Genomic DNA, 23,157 nt, shown 5'->3' on the forward strand with positions numbered 1-23,157 from the left:
ACCTTTTGCATCACATTTAAGGGATAGCTCTTTTCCTAAGATTGTTCTAAGTCTCTATCTTCCTTTAAAGAATTTTAAATAATTCAAGAATTTTAAATAATTAGAAAGGTACTTGTAAGCATGGCTTTGGTTACCTACAAATATAATACAATCTAAATGAAAGTTTATACCTAAGTTCGTCTTGTCCTACTTTCATTATTATGAGGTCACTAAATTTATAGGTGAATTAACTAGCCGGCGCCTTTGATTTAAGAGTCAGTTTAAGATGAAATTTTAATAATTTATGCGTTCCTGAGTACCCAATCACTGTGTTATTAGCTCGGTCTGATACGGAGCGGTTGCTTCTTAATTGGTATGCTATGCTAACTCCAGATTCGAATCAGAAACACTCGTATTTAATTCCTTATAAGCTAGTTTAAGTTACTAAATTGATATAATGGGCAGAAGGAGTAAAAACTAAAAGAATCTGTGGTCTTTGTTGGCTGATTAAATTCGCTTCTACTTCCATATTAGAGTCGGTAGTTTCTAACAATATTAAGTCGTTTCGGAGCGGTGGCCTCCAATAAGTTTCATAGAACTTTACTGTGGTTTGAAGGTATGATACTGACTATAGAGGACTTTCAAAGCTTTTGTAACTTATCTCCCACCATACCCAACGGGCTTCGTCGTTCCAGCCAATCATGCTTGAAAGGGCAAAAGCACCTTCGTATGCAAATATCATCGCCACCTTCCACAAATAAATCTTTAAACTCGACCATGCGGCAACTCCAGTTAACATGCCACAAACTGTAGCAATGAGAATACACATATTGTTCTCTAAATTGCAGTGTCGCTTGGGGAAATTGCTGCTGAAAGTTGGGAAAGTAACAAAATTCTCCGAGGTGCAAGCCATAATAACAAGAGTAATATAAACCAGCAATGAATTTTTCACTAACTGACTGGACACCGGTAAAAGTTTATGCAAAAGTAGGAAAATAAGGCAACCAAGTGTGGACACTAGGAATAGCAAACGGACAGAGACACTGAATTATGCGGATGTAATAAATATGTTTGTAAAATATTTTTATGTACCAACTGACAGTTACCGTTAAATTACAACTGTGTCAGAGGGAAAACCGATTGCATGCAAATAGGTGGAAGAGCTTGTAGAGAATTGACTGAAAATATTTTAGAGATGGACACTAATTTTTCGGTAAGTTTTTAAGTTCTACCAAACCTGGTACTCAAATTTCCATATGAAGCGCACATTATGCCGAAAGACCCTATTTCCATTTCTGATACTGATTTTAAAAACCTGCCTTCCACTTAGGGGCTTCAAATATCTTAGCGTGGGGCCGTATGTACACAGGCTTAAATTCTAAAAGATTAGGTTAGGTTGTTGGGTTGATCGAAAATTGGTGAAACTCGCTTGGACAGATACTCGTCCTTTGTCTTACCTATAAACTATGAAAAGTGAATCACTAGATCCGTATAGATCAACGAAGCATTCGGAGCTTACCAGACTTTTATTAAAACGGTTAATATTAATAGCAGCAACTTCGCTAGGTTCGCGGCCTTCTGCGGGACAGTTTCAGCAAAGAGCATTCCACAGAATACTTATTCGCACCGCGTGTGAACCTGTTGTATGATGTCCAGTAAGAACACTCACAATTGCAGAGAGATTGACATTATTAAGAGCCAGTAATACGGTTAATTCTGGGCTAATAGGATTGCGTGGTCGCACAAGTTCTGATTGTCGACCAGTGCTTGCTGAACTCACTTATGGTGCAAAAATCCCACGCCAGAACGCAAGAAACATCGAAAAACCGACTTCCAATCGGCTCCCCATAGTAAACTCAACAGCTTTGCAGTTTCCGACGATTTTGCTATGACCTGTGTATGTGAAAAAGCTTGCAACCTGCTTGCTCTTGAAGCTGAGGTCATCCACTCCTTTACTAGTTTTGCGTGCCCAGTCCGCTAGCTCAAAGCGGAGTGTATGAACACCTTTCTAATGGAAGCTGCTCTTCGGAGCAGTCCGTCTGCTGCTACCTTGATGGCAACCACCTCTGCTTGAAAGGCGTCACAGCGGTCAGATCAGTCCCAAACTAGAGTTGATGGAGAGCTCTCGACAGAAAGAGTAACTTAATCAACAAAAAGTGTAATTTCTCGTCAGTTATGTATAGTCACATATGAAAACTATTTAAAACAATAAAAGCTAGACCACTGTAATTAAAGCTATTGCTTAGTCAGAAGAAGTCCTGACTTTCTCGGGCAACTTATGACCCATTCATAATTTCAGTGTTTATTTAACAGCGTTGGTGCAAAACGTTGGGGGTGTATTGAATTAAAGAAGCTCTTGATTGCAACGATAGAGCCTCTTCTTACAATTTTTTAATAGATTCTATAAAAGACAACCAAAAGGTTACTGCTTTTGAAAAAAAGTGTTGATGTTAGCCGAAACTGTGATCTCGAACACTTGTCTTGCCTAGTGGCAAGTGGACATAAAACATCTACATAATTCATGAGATACCCAGAATGTGATAGCAATTTTCGATTCACTAGGCTTTGGAGAGTGGTCAACCGAAATACGAACTAGTATAAATCCCGCAAACTGGCGTGAGCAAAGATAAGCTCGCCTTACCACCTTGCAGTAAGACATCAAACTGGTATAAATCCCATAAACTGGCACAACCACAGCGAAGCCTGAAAGTTTGGTAAGTGACAAAGAAAAAATGTTTCATTCAGTTTAGAATAATAAAATCTACGTCATTTCTTTCGACGTTTTTCCTGTTTTCGACTTAGCGTGTGGTTTGAAGTGGCGAATCGAAGATGGCTATTTTGAAATATTCGTACCGAATATTCAAACCTTATTAGCACATTTAAACTTTGGGCATTGTAAACACAGAAGCTTCTGGAACTCTCAAGTAAAGCAAGACACAACTTGACTGCAATTGCTACTAACAAAATTAAAATTGATTTTCTTTTTCACAAACATTTATTTTGATTCATTTAGTGTTTATAGCCAGGACTTACGCTCTACTCACTTTGTCAGCACGCTCACTTCCCTTCTTCAATCCGAGAAGTTGATCTGTGTGTTTTGTTTCTAATCAGCCAAAAGTTGTTGAAGAAAATCTTCGCTACGTATTTTTAATTTTCTTAAAATTCACAAGAGTCTTGCCACAACAAAAACTTAAACATAGTAACAACAACAAAATGCAAACTTTTGGTACGTATGATTGAAAAAAACTCTGTACTCTTTGCGATGGGAGAAAACCAATCAGTGAGCCGAAGTTGGACGAAAGCAATAAGCGCAAACGGAAAAGTGCAATGGTGCAGCAAGCGCCAGGCGAGTGTGTGAGCGAGGGAAGAGGCAGGGCTGACAGCGCGTTCGGGATTAAAGCTACACTGCTAGATGAACGTATGTATATACATATAACGTATATATTTAGGTATTGACTGTCCACATACTGGTTGTGCAATCATAGTATTTGACCTCTTGATGAAGCTGCCACGGCGCCATCAAACTAGCTGAACTCCTAGCGGCGTTGAGCGCAAAACTTACTCAGCCAATAGTAAATTTGACCTTCCCGCTTAGCGCTCACAACCCGCCACTGACCCTCCTCCGACCGCCCGTTATATTTATTTGCCTGCTCATTTCATAACATTTTGATTTTCATTCTCGTTTTCGTTTGCGAAAATTTGTTCAATTGTCGATATGTGGTGGCGCCACAGTGGCGTACACATTGTTGGCTGCAGCAATGCCACATGCCATATAAGAACTACTATATATAAGTATACATAGTATATCCTTGAGTATTCCCCAGAGAGAAATTCAATTGAATTTGTGTTTGTTTTTCGGTGAACGGTTCATTTCATCGAACAAACACGGATGCGCGCAACAGCGGGGTCGGCGGACAGCCGGCAAGCTAGATGGCGAGTGGCGAAGCGCTGAGAATTCGCAATGAATTGTTATGAATTGTACGACGAGCAGCGCGGGACGCGAGCGGTCCGATTGACTGGTTGGGTAATTGAACGCATCGGGCAACAAGCGAAGCGAAGTCGGAGGACTGCGGACGGTTGTGGAGTCGCACTAAAATAGTGCAGAAGTGCGCGCGAGCGGTTGGTTGAAAGAATAGTTAGTCCAAACTGAACAAACAGTTAGGAATTAGAAAGAGGTGAAGACAAATTGGCAGCGGTAAGCGGATAGCATATGAACCGTGTAGTTGCAAAAGTAAGGAACGAAGTTGAAGAGGCAGAAAAGTGAGGAGAGAACATGAGTTAATACAACACAATACAATTTGCGCTCATATTTGCACTAAGTAACTATACCAGGTACGCGTTATATGAAAATATGTATACAGGGTATTAAGTGTATTATATAATCAGGAACCTTTTTTCTCATATGTTGTGTCCGTGGATGGTTCCACAAACTTTAAGTTATCTAAAAGCAAATTATAAATTTAATAGTAAATGCAATTCACACCTTAATCCACTATATTATGGTGGCCGTGACAATCCAATTATAGTCTTCTTTCCTTTTTACATATAATTTTTAACTTTTTCAACGAGGTGAATTTCACTGAATAGGTTAGGTTAGGTTAAGAGGTCGACCAAAAGATGAATCTCACTTCAACAACTTAGAACACTGGTCTGTAATGGAACCTAAAAACTCTATTACAAATCGGCAAAGTCAAAGCTCTTTCAAAGCCTATCACAAATGTATTGCGTCGGCCAATGTAAGTTTTTGCTTCTGGTCCGCTGAAGGCAAGGCGAGTGAGATGTTTCAGCCTCAGTCGTGCAAAGTCAATGGAGGAGGGAATAAACAATGGAGGAGTAAGCGTCTGGATGTATCCATTTCGCCTTCTAAATACAACTCAAAATCGCTTCAGACAAGATTTTCAGACTTACCACATGAATGCATTATGAAGTGTTCAATAAGAACTCCTACAATGGCGCCAAGATGAACTTTGCTTAGGGAAATTAGTTCACTAGATCTCCTACGCTCTGTTCTAGACCAAAAGTATCTCGTAATCGCACTGGAGCTGTCTGTCAAGCAGCGCCTGTTAAGTGTATGCGAGGTTCATTGGTCCAGTGCTAGAACGCAAGATGCCAATGTAGCTTCAACTCTGTTCCACTCCGAGTGGGACAAGGGCACAGTTAGCATACTCAGCGCTAGTATTGCCGCTCTGCTGTCAGAGGGAATGAAGGCTTTCTGAAAGAGGCTGCGCATCCCAGCAGTATATCTGTCGTTACTTTGATAGCCACTTTTGCCTGAAAATCACTGAAGGAAAGCTCCTTATAGAAAACGCCCCCTACAATCTTTTCCCCTTACCTACGGTCTTACTGCGCCTCATATCAAGCGACTTCTCCCCATCCACATCTTCCTCGCCATTATGTGAGCAGAGAAAAAGCTGCCACTAGTGAATTATGCATCAGAGTGATCATGGCTTTCAGGAGCTCAGTTAAAGGACGAGAGAAATTCTAACTCTCTATCTATCAAATAGTCCATATAAGGCAAATATTTAAATTTCATTGTGCTCCAGGCTACATTCAAATTGATAGTGTCCGACATCTCGTCTGTTTACCGATCTTTTGTGTTTCATGTTGCGAAGGGCTTTACTTCATCCACTTTCCTGAAGTACTCGGGTATTTAAGAAGATTTTGGCTTTATAAAGTGGGGTCTCTTGAATTGGGTCAGAAAACTCTTGCTCTTTCGACAAAGCGGAGTGGTTTCACGGAAGTGAATAGAGATCTAAACCAGAGATCTTATTTTTCTCTTCCGTTAGACAGAATCTTAAATTAACCAGAAAATTTCTCTAGTCTTTCATAGCCATGTATATTCAAGCAATCTATTAAGCACCCTGTATAGATTCAGTTGAATGCACGTGCACTCTAATAAATATGACCGAATGCTGATAGCAACATGCACCATATTATTTACACAAACTTTCTTGTGTGTATGTGGGTGTACGGATATAATTTCAACTTCCGGTCAAATTTGCCAATCGACGAAACCAATGAACATTGAAAAACATTGCAAAACAAAGCGTCGATGAGGTGAGTTTATGAAGAGTGCGCGTGATATCATGGCAAGGGTAGGAGGCGTCATAAACTATAAAAGGACAGTTGGGTGGATCAGTGAAGCTGCGATGACTTATTATTTCAAATAGCTCCTTCTTCGCGTCTATATTCGTTTAAAATAGGTGTGGAACTAAGTCTGGGGAATATATAGAATTAGAGTTCAACATAAAAATGTAAATCCGGTCTTAGTCGTGATCTGATTTCCGATTCGAATCAGTTCACATTAAGTTCTTTAGTTCATCCACAAAGCCGTCGTTGAGAATAATTTCTCGAAGAACTATCCCCAGTGTCTTGTTGGACATATGGTTTCCGCCAATCTTTAACTGGATGTGCTTTACATCTGGGTACATATAAATTAGATAAATCTGATATCTTTTGAACAATCCTTGGCAGGATATAACTGTGGTTAAGTGTCTTCGGTTAGACTTTCTGATCTTTCAACTTCTATAGTGGTCCTTTACACCAACCATAGTTAAGAAGCGACTCAAGAACACATCCGGGTTACAGTTCAGTATTCCCCTTTTCTAGTGGAATTCTGTTGGCTCTTCCCCCATTTTCTCTCACTGATTACACAAATAACCCTCGTGGTATTATAAAAAGTTTATTGTTCGTTATGAGGGCATAAGGAAAGATGCCGAAGAACTAGGCGGTGTATCACTCACTGTTGAGTTTCTAGCATCGGTCGGGGAGTTTAATGTGAAAACGCTTACCAGTTCACTTGAATTGTGTGTAATTCTGTGGCGGCACACATATGAAAATCAAGGTGTGTTTGTTTCGCTCAGTTCAATCGACGTTGGCAACTTTGAAACTTTAGCGCTGTATCGGCAAATTGCACACCCCAGAACGAGCAATGAATGCAAAAGGATGAGAACAAGAGTTACGACTTTTATATGTAATATTTTTTTCTTCAAATTCGCCCCTCTACCATCTGCTAAAAGGAGCGCCACATTCAGGTAAATACTGATAGTGGAACAATCTAGAAGGGCTAACGTAAGCAGAGATGTGCAGAAATTCGAAATTTAGTAAGGGTTGGCGTGTTTCCCTTCTGCGCTTTGTGGGTTTACCACTGTCTCTACATGCCACCCAAGTTTTAGTTGGTATGTATGTTGCTCTAACGGCGGCCGCTGCAAGTGATGTGGCACGTTACCTTGAATTATGTGCCCCAGGGAGCGCTTAAGATTTCATTGTGCAAAATTTAGCAGTTGAGAATGCGCTGCGAAAACTTTTTTCAGATTCAAGTTTTTGTTTGTTTGCTTCGTAGTTTTTGTTTATGCCGAAAAAGAGGATATCCATTATAGTAACACAAAAACTCATCGCACTCTGTAATATTGGAAATTCGCCCACTCTTCGTCTATCTTCAGACAAAGACTAAGGCCCAAAATTAATACCTTTCATGACATCCTATTAGTCGGACGACGAAAATGTTTTGTGATTTTGAAACCAATCGTGCTTTCACTTTTCTTAGGGTCAAATGATATTTCAAAATGGTTTTCACTGATCCTTCCGATATTCCATGTTGGATATGCCAGTTAGTTCTCTGACTCTTAATAGTCCATTCTCAAGCACCAATTCCTTTATTTTACTGACTTGTTGTTCATCAGTTGCTGTTGATTGCCTTCTTGGACGTGATTCCTCGTTCTTTGAAAAATTTGTACCGATCAAAAACACTTTCCCGCGACAAAAAATTATCACCGAAGTCCTTTTCTATCATTCTGAATTCTCATCGTAAATATCATCGAAGGCACTTTATGTACTTCTGAAAGACAAACCTATACTAAATAATAATGATTATTTTGATGTGACATTTGGCACAGTCAGATCAACCTAGAAACAAATATTTCGGCGAATGTGTTTTCACGCAAAATCAAAATTAAAAAGTCTTAGTACTAAATAATTCATTAGAATTAGGTTCGTTTTCGTTCAAGTAAAATGTTTAATTGGATTAATGCAAAATCTTTCAGAAAGAGAGAGAGAGAGAGTTACTGTCTTAGACTAAAAGGCAGAGTATTGAGAATGATTTGGTTTTCCTTCATTCAATATGGTTTGATGACTGATATTTCCAACGCACTCTTATGAGGTATAGAAACTATTGTACCTCGTTTAACTTTCTCGTTAATATAAGCGTATTGAAAATAGATCCCTGTAGTTAGTAAAGGAAAAACTAACTTTTCTCTAAAGTCTTCAACACCCAAATATAGGCATAACAAAGCTAAAAATGATGTTCAATCTCTCAGCTTAACACTTCTGAGAATGGTTCGATAAATGCAATGAAATTTGATTGTATTCAGTCTAAAATTGATACCTAGATATTATTTTATCAGCGAGCTTGTGAACCTAACGATATTTGCGTGATATAAGATCTATGCTCCGGAATGATTTATCTACAAGTACCACAAGAGTTACGAACTCCAAAGTGCATACTCTAGAGGAAGATTCACAGTATTTGAATGAATTTCAAAAACTTCATATCAATATCAAAATAACCATAATATAAATTCATTCACAGCACATTCAAGCTGATTAACATCATATCTAAAACAGAAAATATTTTCAACTCAATCTTTTCTAGCCGCCACCTTACAAAATCTGCTTCCCAAACCTTACCTTTAGCGGGAAGATTTTTGGTGTTCAACTTTTTCGTACTCAGTCAAACTGGCAGCCAAGCTGGCGCCTCATATTGCTGCTGCTCTGACAAGCTAGAAGCAAGGCGGAACAGCGTCTAACTCACATGCTCAGTCGGCGGCTGTGACGCCGTGCATGTCCTGTTTCGACACATACGCACATATTATTACAGCACAAGCCTTTCTAATAAGAAAATATGCTTACAAGCAAGTAAGAGTGTGTCTTCTTAAGCAAAAGCACATATATATGAATGTGTTTATTAGGGTGGGTAAAAATAACAATTTGCTTAGTACTCAGAGAAATACATAAATTCTTAGACACATCTAAAAATGTCTCTTCATGTGGGAGACTTTTCTAGTAACGGTAAGCTCCACCGCCTTACATTTATACTTTTTGCTTATTATCAGATAAGAAAGTTCAAATCTTGCTTTAAAAAAATATGTCAGATCTTCGATTTTTCCAAAAATTGTATGCTCTATAAAAAGAAAAACGTGCGATTTCACCGTAAACTTAACCGTTTAAGAAATGTTAACGATTAATGTTTTAAGGTAAACTCCTCATGCCTGGAGAGACTTTCTTAGAGGCGTCTAAGCACCTAGTTTTCAAAATGCCGAGCGAAAAAATATATTCATTTTTTGACTCAACCTAATATCTATTTATGTATATTTACGTTTGTCAGCTTTATAAAATATTTGGCAGACATTGCGTGATTTCGCGAAGTTTCGAGACGCCAACATGTCAACCCATTCCTCGTCTGCTGCTCCACACAACACACAACACTGTCAATTGTGCTTTCTGCTTTTTAAACCGGTGCAGTTATATTATGTTGGACTTGAAAGCGATACACGTTTTGATATAAAATAAAAAAAATCACATCGCTATACTTGTCTCTTTGACAATTTATTTAAGAGACCTCCAAAAAGTAGTTTTGGCAGTGAAGTCAATGATTAAAATTATTCCTAAAAAATTTTCCTCAAATAATCCATCAACAATGATAGATATAAAGTCTAAAAAGAATTCGTAAGTGCTTACATTCACAAAGTGAAAAACGATATAATAGAAGACAGATCTTTTAATCCTTAAACGATACGTTTATAGGTCATTTTGAGCTTTAAACAAACAAGCTAAGGGATAAACTCATTTAGTAAAAAAAGTTTAAAATATTTTGCAAATGATCAAGATGGAAAGTAATCGCTAGGCGTTTTAATTCGCTAAGCAAATGCTGAAATTATTAAGAGTAGAACTTTTAACGCTTTAAAGAGCGCGATTATAAAAGTTGGCGCATTCTGTAGCTGGGAAAGATCGAAGATCGAAGCAAAAATCAAATAAAATTTTATTAATTTTTAATAGATAATATATAGTATATATCTAATTAGAAGGACTTACCTTCTTCGAAGTTATAGTTGTCGCGGTTCTGAAATTAAACAAAATAGATATGAACATATTAAAAACTTGTGAATGTCTTTTGTTACTTCAAATTATTTCTTAATCATAATTAAATTATTATTAGTTGGATGTAATCAATAAAAAACAGGTAGGCGATATAATTATTAGAGACTTGCTAAAAGTTAGCTTTGGGTTCTGAAGAAGGCATACAAAATATGAGTTTGTAAAACTTCAAGAAATCTTTTTACCAGATAAAACATTTCGGTTTTTTAGTAACTTCCACTTTATATCACTTTTAAGAAGGTTTGGGATAAAAGTCCACAAGTAAGTAGAAATTGTATGCATTTGGGTCCTTAGTTAATAAAAAACAATAGTGATATTTTTTAGGACCAAAATTTCAACTCCATTTTGGTGCGGATAAAAAGTTACATAAAAATTTAAAAAAATATTAAATTCTTTTATCATAAAATTTATAATTGGACAGTGACCCATGGAATTGCAAACAACAACCGAATGCTTATGAAAGTGACTGTCAGGTATAATTCAGTTAGAGAAAAATACCTACAAAAATACATTCAATGCAATACAAATGCATTTTTACCCTAGATTTTTTTCTTAAAGTCCCCGCATTTATCGTTTTACTTTAATTCGCCCACATAAACCTTGAACTAGTTTCCTAATTAAAGTGCCTGGCAGTCATCGCCACTCTTTGGCTATCAATGCGCTATTTTGTGTAAACAACATTATTTTTGGCCACAAAATTTATCGCTTTCTCTCGGTGACCCAATTTCACATATTTAAATACTTTTTGTAGCATACTTTTGTGCTGATTAGTAAACTGATTATAATTAAAAGTAACGGTGAACGTGAATGTGAGACATAATGTTTGAAAATTTCACGAATTTGGCATACTTGACCGTGCAAAGTATTTGTTTCTGGGGCTGCAATTGGTTTTTGGCACACAAGGACGTGAACCAGAATTTTGGCAATGGCAGCCGAAAGCGTTTAATTGGCGTTAGAGCTGTAGTGATTGCACAAAAAATATTTCCTTTTGCTATTTTGAGTCGAAATTTGTTTGAAAATAGGAAAATTACAAAATCGCAAAATTGTGCGATGCCGTTTTATTAAGTATAGCAAATAAGTAAAAAATCATAAAACTAATTTAAATTTTGGAAAATAATTTAAATGTTAAAATTAAAAAATGTTAATTTATTTTTATAGGGCAAATTCTCGCTCTGTCATATATAAATATCTCGGAGTTATCGTTGAAAAAAACTGATTTGGAAAGAGCATGTTAAGAGCAGGGCTTCCAAAGCCCTTCGAATTCAGAACTCCTGCAGAAGAACCATTGCGTCAAAGAGGGATTTTTGATCAGACATAGTCTCTTGATTCAGTGATGTGGTGGATTGCATTATCAAAAACGTGCCGCATTAATCACCTGGAACAGGTGCAACGTGCCTGATTGTGAATTATGAACATCAACAATGACTCTGGAAGTTATCCTCGATATTCGGCCAAAACATACTCACTTAAAGTAAGCCTTACAGGCTTGGAGTTGGACTCGAAGTCAGTGTGGGCATGACATCATACAATACCTTATTAATGAGCTCAGGATAAATTGGCACTACTCCGGAGAAAAGGAGACCCGTGGGGAATTAGTAGTATTTAATTACCATATCTTTCCATAGGAGAGAAAAATAGACCAATTATTCTGTGATCGAGAGTTCCAAAGAAAAAATCTACTACTACGCAGAAGATAGCTTTAAGAAATTGTTGGCATAACTGAAAGTGCCTAGTGGGCTTCTGCTCTAGCAGCAAGTCCAAAAAACTTCAGCCAACAAGCAATGAGGACTATCCGTATCGGCAATACTAAGTCTCCTTGCGTTAGATTATGCAAGCAGTCATTAACCAGACTCTCAGTATATTGTCTGGGTGCTCAGTTATACATATACAGATATAAATTAGAAATGAGACGAATTGGCCCGCTGCAGAGCAGAGCAACACCGGGCATACCGCAAAGTTACTCTGGTGTAGTGTTTATGAGGGACAGACCAAAAAGATTCTACTTATAGAAAACAGGGAACTTAGTAATATTGTGGGGGTTATCACTTGGAACCTACCTTTAAGTTTCCATCTTCACAAAATTGGAAAAGTGGATTCGGAGGAATGCAGTACAAGAATTACCAGGCTTCAGCCGAATGAAACCGGCAAAATTTAGAGCATTGGAAGCCGTTAAATATAGGCTTCCAATGCTCTAAATTTCTGTTTCTTATGGGTTTGTATAATTGAAGTGTTTAATACATTTTAAAGACTCTAGCATATAGCTGCCTTAGAAACTGGACGATTGAAATCAAGTGCTTGCATGAAAAACTTTTTCTGCTCAGTTGGTTTTACTAGAGTTGGCAAGGGATATTGTCCGTAATGTTGTATTACAGCTTCGGTGAAACAGAAGTTACGGTTTTTCTTCTTTTTCTGTTATTTAACTGTTTCCTTAAATTTATTTCACTTCTAATTACACATATATCCTTAAAATTCTGCTCCATCTACTGCTGTCTACTTTCGCTTGCTCACCTCACTTTGCTCTTAGATGTGAAATGCATATGTATGCGTCAGTGTGTGTGTGCACGAGCACTCGCTTCTCGACTGCTTTAATTGATATTAACGGCGGGTAAGATGGCATTAGCGTTTGTGGCGCCCAAAAGCGTTGCGCGCAATTATATTTAAAACGCACACACAAAGCTACACAGAAAGCAAACACTTGCATACATACACCAACACATACACTCAAAGCAGGTATGGGAGAGCAAACATTTTTACCTTTGTGCGCTTTTTATTGCTCTACTACTTCCGCTTTTACTTTATTTGACTTTACTTTGCTTGATTGGAATTTATGTGCTCAGCGCACCAACAAACATTAAAGAAGAATTCTAAGCACATTGCTCTGTGTGTGTGAGTCCTACTTATGCAGCGAATATTCGTGAAAAAAAACTCGAAGAAGGGCAAGTGGCGTCACGTGTTGCCCAGCGGCGCTAATGTGTGGCAAATAAACACAGATTTCGTTATAATCACCTTACATTTTGTTGTTGTTGTTGTTTGTTATGTTTTAACCCCTTTTTCTTACTTAATTTTTTTGAAGCTCTTTTCGTTTCCATATTTTTTGGCAGTTTTCTTTGGGATTTTTTTAACACTGTTTGCTATTTGCTATAAATTAATTTGTTTATGTGGCAGCTTAGAGGGTATACAGCATGCAGACTACTACAAATTAATACCAACAAATTTATAAGCTGATGCTGCTTTAAAATAGACTGCGTCGCATAAGCCAAGTATATATTTTTCGGTATTTATTATTATTTTTCTACCAACCCTATACCAGTAACAACCCTGTTAGCTAAAGATGAAAAGTTAATGCTGATTTGTGGCAACTAAAAATTCACAACCATTTTTACTAAAAAAATTAGTACTTAGACAACACCTGTTAACTCCAACAGTTGCCTTTAAAGGTTGACTATGGCCTTCCATGGTTGAAATATCACCGATAAACTATGTCGACCCTTATCATGTTAAACTAAATAATAGGTAATATGAGTTCTTCACACAGAAATCAGTTAATTTTAATAATTCCGGACGCATAGAAACAATTACTTCTGAAGAATATAGCGAATACGAACCATATTTGTCAGTTTTAATAATAACTTTGAACCTAGCGCCATCTAGCGGAATTTTTGTTTTGTGCATTTGAGTTTCATTTCGACATTTTATATCGAATCGAGCAGAAAATTCGATTTTTGTAGTAATCTTCTTTCAGCGAATGTGATCATAAATATGATATCTTGGTGACGATGGTGCCCACTATAGCTCCATCTAGTGAAGCTGGTAGTCTCGGTGGTGGGAACTACATCACCCAATATGATGTTTGTTAATAATTCTACCGGGATGACATCTGTCATAGTTTATTTCCTCTTCATTTAACAAAGTCGTTGTAAATATGAAGCTCTAATATCATATCATATTTCCTTATGGTCCAATCCCGTCATTCTATCGGCAGATAAATATTTTTCTCTTTCTTCTTTAGACATTTTTAAATGCAACCACATTTAAAGAAGAACAAAATTAAAATAAAGAGAGTAAAGAAGAGATCTCAGCAGAGTGTTAGAGAGATCAACTGAAGTTCTTTCATTATATCTCACAATAATACTATTATGTAAAAATCACTGTGAAAACGATGGAGCTTATTTTTAGTGACTGACGAAATTTTGCATCAATTCAATTAACAATAGGTATTCCTCTATATGTATATTAATCTTGTAAGGTAAATAGCTGGCTTTCTCGTGAGGCCTCGACGCCTGCCCGTTGTGATGTCCAGAAGTCCTACGTTTGGATTTAAAAGACTGTCGCATATTGAAAAACCGCCTAGAGCCTACCACAAATTTATTGAGACCCGAAATATCATATTCGCCAAAGTATGGCAACCTTTAAATGACAAAAGCAAGACAGTAGAAGAAAAAGTGTCATCGGTTTGTCGGTATTAAATTGTAAGTAGCTTGATGCCACTGCTACTGAGGTCATAAATTAGTTACCTAGTTTTGTGCTGCCTGCGTGCGTTTCCGCCATACTCTCATATCTTTCCAAAGTATGTACGCGGAAGACTTCTCTAGAAGTATGATCCGCGACGCAATGATACAAGTTATCAAGTTGTAGTCGAACTGAAAGAGGATTTTGGAATGTTTTCCTCTGGGATCCTTAATATGTCCAGTTTCCTTCGCAACTATGCTTCTACCGGCTATGTATATGTAGAAAGACATTATGTGCTATCGTCGGTGTTGTACGTAGTGCAAAGAGAACCGCTCATTGAACATGTTCTAGTTGTTTAGCGAAAGCAGTTCTACTGAGCGCCGTCCACCAGACAAATACAAAATAAAACAGTATTGGCTTAGCTATGGTTCCGTTAATCCAAAGCACAAGTTTTGGTGAGAGACCTCACCGCTGCCTATTAGCGCCTTTAAAACAGTATGAGGCAACCAATGCCTTCATTAACCTCCACTCAAGATTGGGCTTCACTGATAGCTTACTATCAAAGATGAGGCATTCGAGACCTGCCCAATGAGGAAAGGGAAGCATGCGGGATTTTATATCCCCTGGTAAATAAAACCAGTTCAGTTTTATTTGGATTGTAAACTAAGACGCTTCTTTCCACCTAGCAGGCTACCACATTAAATCATTATTGTGTTTTGTAAGCGGTACTCAGGAATTTTATTTTAAGAGAGCATTATAATCGACTTGGGCTATATAACTTGAATATCATTATCTAACATATATACTGATATTAAAGTACTGCTATGAGCAAAATATAGTAAGACTTTGTTCATAATTAAAATAAAGTTCTTAATTTGTTCGTCAAAATCTCTATCACCCCTCTCAAGTTGATATCCCTTGGCCTCTAACACTTGGTAGACATTCAGGTTTATTGTCTTCAATTGACCCAATTCGCTTTTCACAGAGCGGTCGTTTGAGTTTGCTGAGTAGCCAGAAGTCACACGGGGCTAAGTCAGACGAATACAGTGGTTGAGACGCGATATTGGTTAAAAATTTAGCGATCAATGCAGAATACGACGATGATCGTGGCGCAAAAAGCACGAGTTTTTGGCCTATAATTCCGACCTTTCTTTACGAATAGCTTCACGGAAATGGCGCATTGCACTGAAACGGTACCACTTGTTGCCAGTTTGTTCAAAGTACACCACACCTAGATAATCAAAGAAAAGTGTCAACATAACCCTGGTTTTTGAACAGCTCTGACGTTGTTTTTACGGCTTCGGCTCACCTTTGCCACGATATTCGGCCGATTGATCGTATCGGGTGATTTTTTAAGAGCTTGATAACTTTTTAAAAAAAAAAAACGCATAAAATTTGCAAACTCTCATCGGTTCTTTATTTGAAACTTTAGATTGGTTCATGACATTTACTTTTTGAAGATAATTTCATTTAAATGTTGACCGCGGCTGCGTCTTAGGTGGTCCATTCGGAAAGTCCAATTTTGGGCAACTTTTTCGAGCATTTCGGCCGGAATAGCCCGAATTTCTTCGGAAAATGTTGTCTTCCAAAGCTGGAATAGTTGCTGGCTTATTTCTGTAGACTTTAGACTTGACGTAGCCCCACAAAAAATAGTCTAAAAGGCGTTAAATCACTCTTTATGATCTTGGTGGCCACACTGCCCATACATCCCGAAAAATGCACTGTTTGGTGTGGTTTGTACGCTGGTGGAATCATTGGACCGTATTTTTTCAAAGATGCTGTTGGACGCAACGTTACGGTGAATGGCGATCGCTATCGTTCGATGCTAACAAACTTTTTGTTGCCAAAATGGAAGAACTGAACTTGGTTGACATGTGTTTCAACAAGATGGCGCTACATGCCACACAGCTCGCGATTCTATGGCCATTTTGAGGGAAAACTTCGGAGAACAATTCATCTCAAGAAATGGACCCGTAAGTTGGCCACCAAGATCATGCGATTTAACGCCTTTAGACTCATTTTTTGTGTGGGCTACGTCAAGTCTAAAGTCTACAGAAATAAGCCAGCAACTATTCCAGCTTTGGAAGACAACATTTCCGAAGAAATTCGGGCTATTCCGGCCGAAATGCTCGAAAAAGTTGCCCAAAATTGTACTTTCCGAATGGACCACCTAAGACGCAGCCGCGGTCAACATTTAAATGAAATTATCTTCAAAAAGTAAATGTCATGAACCAATCTAACGTTTCAAATAAAGAACCGATGAGATTTTGCAAATTTTATGCGTTTTTTTTTTTTTAAAAAAGTTATCAAGCTCTTAAAAAATCACCCGATATATTTCCGGGTCGAAATCACAGATCCAAAATTCCAGTAATAATATGTTTTATAGCATCCTGGTAGTTGCAAAACATTGTATCACAGATGCTGGTTTTCGAAAACCAATTGTACTTTCACTTTTCTTTGGTCCAAATGATCTTTCAAAATGGTTTCGACTGGTCCTTGCGATATTCCAACAATGCTAGTAAGATATCTAACTGTTAATCGTCGATTCTCAAGCACAAATTACTTTATTTTCTTGACGTGTTGATCATCATTTGATGTTGATGGCTTTTTTGATCTGATATTTGAAATAGACGTCACAGACACTCATACCAATCTAAATAAAATATTTCGACAAGTGGAGTTTTGAGTGAAATTTAAATTAAAAAGTCTTACTATTTTCTGTCCACATTCTTCCAAATGTCGAGCGATGGGTCATTGTGACGCGACATCATATTTGGCAAGTTAAGACGCATTTGTGGAGCAAACACCAGAAAATATTATTGTTTAGAGACATATTTTGTAGCTTAATTTTTAATAAATCTGTTATTTATAATCATATAAGAAAAAATAATTTCGGTGCATAAAAAATGCTATTATAATTGCATTATGCCACTCTGAAATCAAAATCGCGCAATCAAATCTCTGCGTCACTACAGTCACGTCAAAAGTTTTAATTGTGCCGCGAGACTGAAATTAACCCGGCAAACGGCAGCAGCGATAGCTAGAAACGAAAGACAAATACATTGAAAAAAATAAAACTGAAATCAAAACTTTCGACAGTTCGCAGTTGCCTATGAAATGATAAAGGGTCGGGGAGGGAAGGCGGCGAAGGGCGAATATTTTGAGCAGTGGCGCCACAACTATTTATTGAATTAAATTCTTACCATACAGCAGTACACACACAGTCACAGGCACGCAGAAAATCACACGTACACCCACATGTCTCCTAGTCGCAGACCCTGCCAAACATGCAGCCTTGCATGCGTGTGTGAGCCAGTGACGGCATATTTGCATATGCACAGCCATTTTATGAATATTTATATATGAATGTACATATACATATGTGTAAGACTGTATGTGGGTGTGCGTGCGCGTGCGAATGCATTAAATTACAACTTAAAGCAATCTTGCGCCCAACAACCGAGCCAAACGCGTTCTACACTCTCTCCACAACCATTTGGCCTCTCTATTCCAACCAATCCTTTCACTCCTCTGCTATCTCTATCCCGCTCTTTTGCTCCTTTTGTCATGCAATCATGCGGCAAGCAACAACAAATGGCATGGCATTTGCCATCACACACCGAAACATGCGAGCGTTTAGCATTTCCGAATTGCTTCATGCGCGAGCGCCACCTTGCGGCAGCGCGTAAATGTGGCGTTGGCAAATTGGTATTAGAGTAGTAATTTCTACGGCTGTCGCTCGCATGTTTGTTGTAGTACGCATTATGTTCACATGTACATACGTACATGCACAGTAATTATTGTTGTTGCATTTGTTGTAGTCGAAGTGCCGTGGCACGCCAATTTGTAAGCCATCAACTACGTCGCGCTCGTTATCCATACAATGGGCTCGCGTCTCACTATGGATTTCCTCTCTAAGCGTGCAAGCATATGCAGAAATAGTTTGCGTCTATGCAGGAGGTGAGCTGAAGACAGAGAGGCGCAGATTATGCGAAATCGCAAATATTGTCCTCGAGTACCCTGTGCGAATTCAGAGACTTCTAGGCAATGATATATTATTTGGCGACATTAACCACAACCATCCGTTAAAATCGGGATAGATCTCTCGAAGCCTTTCCTTTACCAGATGAGGTTTAAGACAACGTGATCTTAGTCAATATACTAATTCTAGAAAAAGTGATACTTGCAAATAATCTAAACGGCAGTGACACATTTTTGCAACCTTTCCCAGACTTGAAAATGAGCCGAGAGAGCTTGGTTTTGCGGTGAACGAGGGTAAGGCAAAGTACTTGGAGGCTACGCACAAAGATTTCTCATGCTTTTGAAACAATACCTTTGCTAGCAACAATAAATTTGAAAAAGTTAATGACTTTGTCGAAACGAGCAAAAACTCCACCAACAATCTAAGCCTGTAGATAAGGGCAGAACAACTCTTGGCAACAGGTGCTACATACTTTGGGATCGGTAGGCAATTCAGAAGCAGATTTTGCTATCGACGAATCATTCCCGTCCTATCATATGGTGCAAAAACATGGACGATGTCGAACAGGGATAAGAAATCAATTAGAGAATTCGTGAGGAATATACTCTGCACGCCCGCATGAACAATGAATAGCGAAGTAGGTAGAGCCACGAACTTTATGTGCTCTACGGCGGCGTGGATATAGCTAAGCGTCTGAAAATCCAACGATTGCGATGATTGGGCCATGTCGCTCACATGGATGATGACGCCCAAGCCAAAAATTTTCTCCTAGTCGATACTCATGTGGGGACAACGAATTCTAGGTCGGCCATACATCCATCCACTTGCATAGCGGTCTAACCTGTCTGCACTTGGGATGTAAAACTGGCGTGATATCGTAAAGGATAGAGACAATTGGCGAAGCCAAAGATGAATAACAGCTCAGTATTACGGTAATGGTTTTCTTAGATCTTAAGTGTAGATCTTTCCCGCAGAAACGAAGTGTGGCATTATCGGCAGATCCCAGAAAGAGCCAATTGAGATGGAATGTTCCTACGGCGTAGTTCGCAAAAAAAAGTACATTAAATGCAGCGAGCTGCTGAACGGTGAATATTTGTTTTATAGCACAATGAGTTCAGACCAGCCGCTCGCGTGTAGATAGGTCCACCGCTTTACAGAACATACAAAGTGCTTTCCAAAGTAAACAGGACTTTTTGAATCTAGCGCCCCCTGGAGGCGCCGTCTATATGTCGACTAGTGCGTTGGAATCTGCTATGTTTATTTATTGTCCGGTGAGAATTTCATGACATTTCATTGATTGGAAGTGAAGTTATTGCGTTTTAAGTGTCGGTATGTTTGTGTTATCGGTGCCAAAATGAGCTTCGAACAAAGAGCCAACATTAGATTTTATTTCAAAATTGGTAAAACTTTTACCGAAACATTTCGATTGATGAAACAAGTGTATGGCGATGATTGCCTATCCCGTAGCAGAGTGCACGAGTGGTTTCAACGTTTTCAAAGTGGCCGTGAGGACATAAATGACGATCACAATGTGGGCCAATCAAAATCCGTGATCACCGCATATTCCATCGAAACTGTGCGTGAATTCATCAAAAATTAGCCGAAATTATAATTGAAATTCATGGAAATGGAATTGGACATCTCCTAAACATCGATTTATCGCATTTTGACCGAACATTTGCGCTTACGAAAGGTGTGTGCTCGGTTTGTTCCGCACAAATTGACAGACGACCAAAAATCGCTCAGAATCCAACATTCGAAGGATATCATTAAAGAGGTCAAAAAGCACAAAAACTTCTCTTACAATATTGTGGAGTTTTCAACGCCAAAGTGCGGAATAGAAGGCACTCGCGCATGGAGGAGTCAAAAGTGAAGACAATGCTGATTTGTTTTTATGATTCCAAGGATATTGTCCACAAAGAATTTATTCCACCCGGCCAAAACGTTAATGAGGTATTCTACCTTGGAGTTTTGAAGCGTTTGGTGCGCCGTATTCGACGTGTTCGGCCCGAATATCGCGAAGATGAATGCTGGCTTTTGTTGCACGATAATGCGCCGTCTCATCGATCGACGCTTGTGACCGATTATTTGACCAAAAATTACATTTTAACCATTAACCACTCCCCGTATTCACCTGATATAGCACCGTGCGACTTCTTCCTTTTCGGAAAAATGCTTTTGCTCATGAAAGGAAAGCGTTATGGAGACGTAGAGGCCATTCAAATGCCTTCCACCGGCATACTGGCGGCCATACCGGCCAACGAGCTAAAACACTCGTTCAACATGCTTTTGGACAATGCAAAAAGCTGTAAATAAAAAAAAAATTAATTAATTTTGCCAAAAAAACCATTTGTTCTGTTTTTTTTTTAAGTTCTGTTTGCTTTAGAAAGCACCTGGTATGTTACAGTACCTTGAAATATCTCCTGAGTGTTTTTGCATATATTAATAAAGCACTTAATCCATTTAGAGACCTTTTATATTCGGGCTGAAGTTCCTTTGAACCTGATATATTTTATGACGCTAGGATGCAGATAATTCATATACAAAAGAAGAAAGGTGCGGTCTTTTTAAGAGTTAGGTACTTAATTATATTTCAGACTTCTCGATGTTAAGAACTGAGTTTTATTAAAGTCTTATCCAATGAAGGCTTTTAAACATAGACCTTTTGTTTGTCCACTTGGTTAAATATAGACAGTTAGAAGTGGAGAATGGTCCTAACACAACTTAAATTTTTAAATACTGATCTTTGGAACCCTATCTGTCGGTTGTATTAAATATCGAACTGATTTTCAGTTTGTTTCTCTTTAAGTTTACTTAAGTTGTCGCCTCTGGAATATATTCAATCATTTACTTCTTCCACTCATATTTACAAGAATTTTTTAATCCATCGTCTCTTTGAGACTAGTTGTTTTTAAGGCTTTCAATAACGAAACCTCTCGAATAGGAAGATAAGTTCTCCGCAATATCGAGCGAAACTCTTTGGAGTTCATTTGAGAGAATGATTTCCTAGAGATCCTCTCATCGAAATGCCTTCAAATGCCTCCATATATATATATATATATATCTACATCGATGCCAATGTGTTAGCATGCACGCTTTCGGAATTTCACGATGCCGTTGCTCGAAATAATTTCACAAACAAATTCGTTGCAAACGAGCGCCATGGATCTGCGCCTCGGCTGTCGGCGTCTTCGACGCATTAAATGTGTGGCGGGCTGCTGTAATGGTTGCGGCGGCTATACTAATAACTACATAATCACAACAAGTACAACAAGCACCAGTAGTTACTACAACGATAATAAGAACAACAATGACAACACCAAAAACTGCAACAACAAAACCGTTAAATGCGTGTCGAAAACTCTTTGGGTGGCATGCCACTTTCCACTTGCCACTTCCTTTATGTCCATAAGTTTGCTGCGGCTTCACCATCTCGGGCGCCATTTAATTGTGTTCAACATTTGCTTGCGCGCCTCTTCACATCTTCTTCGCGCTGTTTGAGGCGCGGCAGCTAATGTTAGTTAAGAAAGTCTGCAGCCTTTGCGCCCAATTTTATGCTACGATTTCATGCACATGTGCGCAGCGTGCGGAATGTACGTGTGTGTACTTGTGTTTTCGTGCAACATAACTGCATACATGGCGCTAAGGCTGGCATTACACAGTCTAATTCCCGCCTTAAACGAGTTGGCGTCTTCGACGCTTCCTTGTAGTGCAAGTGAGGTTTGCTCTGCACTTGAATTTTAACATGTAAATACTTGTTGTTGTTATTGTGTGTTGTTTGTAAGCGAAGCTGCCTGGAACTGGTTTTGTTTGTGTATTTGTATTGCTCAAGCATTGGTTTTCCTGGAAGTATCGTTTCACTAGAAACTTTTCTAAAAAATCAAAATCGTTTGTTTAGCTGGAATCGTATTTATTTGTATTGCTGTTGTTGTTGCTTTCCTCAAACTTTATGCTTCATTGCAAATATTTGTAGTTTGTTGTATTTAGATGTTATGCCGAGAACATCAATATTCTTGGGAAATGCTCACAATTATGTTAGTTTTCTTAAATACCAAGAGTCCGTACTATTGGTTAGTCGGCTATTTTCCCAGAGTTGGCAGCAAAATGCAGTGGACTCGTACAAAGGGATCTTAGTAATTTTATCCAAGTTCTTTGAGGTAGGATCTACCATATGCATGGATGCCTAATCACATCTGCCTAGCCAAAGGAAATTGGGCCAACTGTGACTTGGAGAAAATTTAATTTTTGTATATTCCTAAACTCAAGATGAATGTCACGGAAAGTGACTTGAACTTAAAAGTTTTTCGCCAGAGCGAAAGACTGCAATACAAGCAAAAATATATATATTTGCCATAAAGCGCCATCCCTAACTAGAAAACTGTGAAAGTTTTCTGATATTTCATTCAACTGTTCTTATGTTATCGACCTCTTTTGACTAGATTGCCTATTTCCTCTTTATGAAATTCAAAAAGAAGATCATTAGAAAAAGTAATCGTCATTATAATATAAATATATACAATATATATAAGATAATAAACGTTACAAAAAACTTCAAAGGTCACTCTTTCAAATCGAAATGTGGAAGGGCGTTAAAA

General features: G+C 38.3%; 1 protein-coding gene across 6 annotated transcripts in view; it reads right to left on the minus strand.

Moving 5' to 3' along the window:
• Positions 1-10,098, minus strand: part of LOC120770074 (mucin-19) — a 387,036-nt gene extending 376,938 nt beyond the window's left edge. For all 6 annotated transcript variants that reach the window (XM_040097213.1, XM_040097207.1, XM_040097212.1 and 3 more), the window contains exon 1: positions 10,069-10,098. The gene's annotated coding sequence lies outside the window, so the exon portion shown is untranslated. The remainder of the gene's footprint in view (positions 1-10,068) is intronic.
• Positions 10,099-23,157: the final 13,059 nt, after the last annotated feature.

The sequence above is a fragment of the Bactrocera tryoni genome, chromosome 3 (assembly GCF_016617805.1).
Source record: "Bactrocera tryoni isolate S06 chromosome 3, CSIRO_BtryS06_freeze2, whole genome shotgun sequence".
In the NCBI taxonomy this organism is placed as follows: domain Eukaryota; kingdom Metazoa; phylum Arthropoda; class Insecta; order Diptera; family Tephritidae; genus Bactrocera; species Bactrocera tryoni.